The sequence below is a fragment of the Prunus avium genome, unplaced genomic scaffold (genome assembly GCF_965620075.1).
Source record: "Prunus avium unplaced genomic scaffold, drPruAviu1.hap1.1 HAP1_SCAFFOLD_38, whole genome shotgun sequence".
NCBI lineage: Eukaryota > Viridiplantae > Streptophyta > Magnoliopsida > Rosales > Rosaceae > Prunus > Prunus avium.
This window is the reverse complement of record NW_028276896.1, coordinates 195,001-200,000: the sequence shown is the minus strand read 5'-3', so window position 1 is coordinate 200,000 and position 5,000 is coordinate 195,001.

The following is a 5,000-nucleotide window of genomic DNA, read 5'->3' as shown; positions in this document are numbered from 1 at the left end:
GCACCCTCACGTCAACGTGCCTCCGAAGTTCAGCTCCATAACACTTAGGCATTCACAATTCACCATGGTAAGACATCCTCCCTACTACGAGTAGAACCACCTAACCAACGCCCACACTTGGACTTGGCAGAACCTACTTCCGCAGCATCCACAAGGGAACAAGTAAGACATCCTCCCCAAAGCTACTCCAACTCTTTGCATGCCCTTAAGTGCGGACATCCTACGTCCTTAGCCACCATCCTCACAAGAAAACTCTGGGATCCACCTTTGGAACACACCAGCATTCCGAATATTAGTTAGCAACCTTGTGTCGAACATTATGCGTAACCCACACGTCCTCCACAATTGTAAGAGCAACCACTTAAGTGACTCCTTCATTAAAGCCTAGCCCGTCAGCGACTCACTCCCTCAATGGAGCCCAGTCCGTCAGCGACTTACTCCCTTCGAAGACTGCACCATTTCGGTCTTCAGCTCCCACAACTCTTCCCTGAACAAAGGTCTTGCACCTTCCATCCAACACATGTCACCAACTCGGTTTACCACAACCTTCAATGGTATGCTATAGTTCGAGTATAAGCCAATCTTTGACACTCTCACCAAACTCGCGCTCCCGTCCTCTCCACATCCTGAACTGAACAAGCAACATCACTTCGTCACAAGCCAGAACCCCTGCCTACCCGACTTCCGGGCGCTTGGTGCACGGATTAGAAAACTAGGCAACCGAGCAGCAAAACCAACCATCATCCCCCATCTTAGAGTCATCCTGCTTGATGTCTTCTCACAACTTCGAGACAAACTTTTGGATACCTTCACCCTTCCATAGGATCCAGCACCAAGACGGGTTTCCAACAACCGTCACACAACCTGATTCCAACTTCGCAAGTCCACTACCCATCACAGGCAATGACATGCTACCTTGCTATCAAAGTTCCTCCATCACCAATCTCTTCTAGGTACGAGTCCCTCACACAGAAACCACCTTCGGAATCGATCGGCTCTGATACCACTTGTCACGGGACGAGCGTGCGACGCGGCGCGGCGGAAGCAAATCACAGATTTCGCTCGCACAAACGCTCCCGTGCGGCCCAGGATCCCTTCGAATCCCAGTCAGCCTTCTCCCCACTTCATGACTCTCACAACTCCGCGAGAGGTTCACCATCATGTGTCGTCTCCCATAGGCGCCAAGCCCTATGGCTAGACAACGAGTCACACTTCCTTGTGACAACACAATCACCCCGCATCCGGCAACGAACCCTCGACGCCCATACATCAAGCGTTGCATAAGACACGTCAACTGCATCGACCACGTCGCATGCCAAACTCGTGGCTCGCTCATGTCCAAGTCGAGACATGGCGATCCAACACACCATCGGTTTACCCACACTTCTGTCGGTCATCCGTTAGCAACCACGATAGCCCACATCCTCAAGCTATCCACGCAAGCTGTCACACTCGCATGTCGCCCAAGCCTTGGCGACATATGTATTCCGAATGTCCCACATAACCATCTATGCTTTGCATGGAGTCGCAACCCATGCGTACCGGCATCCGAATATCTTCCTTCCATCTTGGACAAGGCCGAACCCAAGCCAAGTCCATCGAGTCTCGTCAAATGCCTCGCTAGCCGACGGCATAGCGAATGCCATACGTTGACCTCACTCTTTCCAACGATGCGCAATACGAACGGCCCCGCGTGTTCGTACTGTCCTCGGGAAGTCCTTTCCCTCGGAGACATAGATTATCCTTCAACAATCTCATGCCCGCCCTTATGACAACCTCCAATGTCATAAGGATGCTCGCTTAGTGCCACAAGGGTGTAAGCACCAGGGGTGGTGGAGAGCATGACACCATGTCACCCCCTATATAGCATTTTATGCATTTAGCCTTCTGCCAGGAGGGAACATCACCTATGCACGAGGAGTCATAATTGGGCATAACTTCTTCGTACGAACTCCGAATGGCGAACCGTCAGTTGCATAGCGTGTATCTCGTCATTACGAACATCTTTCGTGTTCTGAGTTTCTTCAGGTTCCTCCCGTAACCTTCCGAAATACCCAAAATACCCCTCACACGCACAACCCGGCCAACACCAACCATTCTAGCTCTTAAGTCCTTGCCCCTTCCACACTTGGACTACCTCATAAGCGCATGGATGTCCCAACGGAGTCACGAAAGCACACGCTCAAGTGCGATCCGTGACACTTGCCTTGCATTGGCATGCCATGCCCAAGTTGTGGCCTACACCAAGCCATTCAAGCCATGCGTTGCCTTACCTTGGAATTGCTCATCATCCAATGCATTCCGAGAAAGTGAGTGTAGGCGAGGCTAAGGATGGCTTGCCTCGCCTTGCCTTGGCATGCCGTGCCCATGATGTGGCCTTGACCAAGCCATTCAAGCCATGCGTTGCCTTCGCCTTGGCATGCCGTGGCCTTGCCTCGCCATGCGATGCATTCCGACAAAGTGACGCGAAGCGGAAGCCTATCATGGCGTAAAAATGTCGACAAAATTTTTCGACATTTGAATAATGGGGTTTGACAAGGTTTGAAAAATTCAATACAAATGGTAGGCTTGAATGTCGACAAAGTGACGCGAAGCGGAAGCCTACCACGGCGTAAAAATGTCGACAGAATTTTTCGGACCTTGTCCTGCCATGGGCTGCGCGCAGCATGCCGGCAGCCTGTGCGCAGCGTGCGCACAGCATGTCGGCAGCGTGCGCGCTGCTGAGACTGTCGACAGAAATTTTCGAAACTTGTCCTGCCATGCGCGCGCGCAGCGTGCGCACAGCATGCCGGCAGCGTGCGCGCACCATGCCGGCAGCGTGCGCGCACCATGCCGGCAGCGTGCGCGCACCATGCCGGCAGCGTGCGCGCAGCTTGCGCGCAGCGTGCTGATTCTGTCGACAGTGAGGCTAGCGAAACTTGTCCTGCCATGGCGTGCGCGCAGCCTGTGCGCGCAGCTTGCGCATCTGTCGACAGTGAGGCTAGCGAACTTGTCCTGCCATGGCATGCGCTGTGCGCAGCCTGTGCGCAGCGTGCACGCAGCTTGCGCATCTGTCGACAGTGAGGCTAGCGAAACTTGTCCTGCCATGGCATGCGCGGCGCCTGCGCGCAGCCTGCGCGCAGCATGCGCACAACATGCGCACAGGCTGTGCGCAGCGTGCGCGGAGCTTGCGCGCAGCTTGCGCATCTGTCGACAGTGAGGCTAGCGAAACTTGTCCTGCCATGGCATGCGCGCAGCGTGCGCGCAGTCTGTGCGCAGCATGCGCGCAGCCTGTGCGCAGCGTGCGCGCAGCTTGCGCATCTGTAGACAGTGAGGCTAGCAAAACTTGTCCTGCCATGGCATGCGCGCAGTCTGCGCGCAGCATGCGCGCAGCATGTGCGCAGCATGCCGGCAGCATGGTTCCAGGTTTTTTCAAATGTCGACAGAATTTTTCAAATCTTGTCAAACCCCGTTTTTATTGAAATTTCCTCGCACAATAAGCTCCCCATAAGTAGTCTATGATTTTTAGGACCTTCTCCAACTTACAAAACTAAAAAATTCCTCCCGGATTTGTTTTAATGATTTTTTCAATTTTACGACTTCTAAAACTAATAAAAAATACTTCCCGACTTCAAAAATTTATGAAACTTTTTCCCATCATAGATTGCATGTTTCTTAGTATCCCTGCAAAAAATCACGTCCAAATACCTTGTATTGAATTATTTAGAGCCCATTATGACTCCTCGCGCATAGGTGATGTCTCTTCCTGTCAAAGGGCTAAATGCATAAAATGCTATATAGGGGGGTGTGTGTTGCCTGCATATGCATGGCAGCCCATGCCTTCCTAGCTGCAGCCCCCTTCCCCCACGCCACACCCATGTCATGTTGCCTCGATATGTTGCCTCGGTATTATGGGTTTGGTGTCGGGGTCGGGGGGCTGCCACCCATGGCGGTGGTGGCCGGAATCCGGCCGCCGCCACCACGCCGCCGCCATGGGTGAGGGAGGAAAAAAAAGGCGTGGAAAGTTGCGAAATGGGGTTGTCTAGGCTATTTTTTGGCATGGGAGAGCATGGAGTGCTAGGAACTCCTTCTCAAATGCACGGGCATGTCGACCACAACCTCATTTCGCAACAACAACCACCCGTGTGGGGTGGCGGTGGGTGGATAGTCGCGGATTGGGGCTTGCCAAGCCAATGTTTTCAAAAAATTTCATCAAAATTAAAAACAAATGTTTTGTTGCCTTCGGATTTGTGGGCGAGCGGCGAGTCGGAGTGGAGCCGGTAAAGTTTAACCTCGGTGTGCACGGTTGTTTTTAGAAACTCAATCCAATGCCGGGGACGTTGAAAGTGACGCTCTTATGAGTTGCAAACCCGCAAGATTTAAAGAACCTTTTCAAAACAATTTCAAACCAACAAGATTTAAAAACAGAAATTTTCATCAAAATGAAAAACAAATGTTTTGTTGCCTTCGGACTAGTGGGCGAGCGGCGAGTCGGAGTGGAGCCGGTAAAGTTTAACCTCGGTGTGCACGGTTGTTTTTAGAAACTCAATCCAATGCCGGGGACGTTGAAAGTGACGCTCTTATGAGTTGCAAACCCACTAGATTTAAAGAACCTTTTCAAAACAATTTCAAACCAACAAAATTAAAAACAAATGTTTCGTTGCAAACAAATTGTGGGCGAGCGGCGAGTCGGAGTGGAGCCGGTAAAGTTTAACCTCGGTGTGCACGGTTGTTTTTAGAAACTCAATCCAATACCGGGGACGTTGAAAGTGACGCTCTTATGAGTTGCAAACCCACAAGATTTTAAAAACTTTTTGAAAATGTTTCTTCTAAATGACACATTTTGATCCTTGGCAAGTGCTCAATCCGTAACTATCCAATCACCGCCACACCACACCGGTCGGGAGTGTGTGAATGGTGTGCTTCCCGGGGTTGGCATAGATAATCTTTCGCATCGACAATCTTTTGCATGCGAGGGAATGTCTATGCCAACCCCGGGAAGCACACCATTCACCCACTAG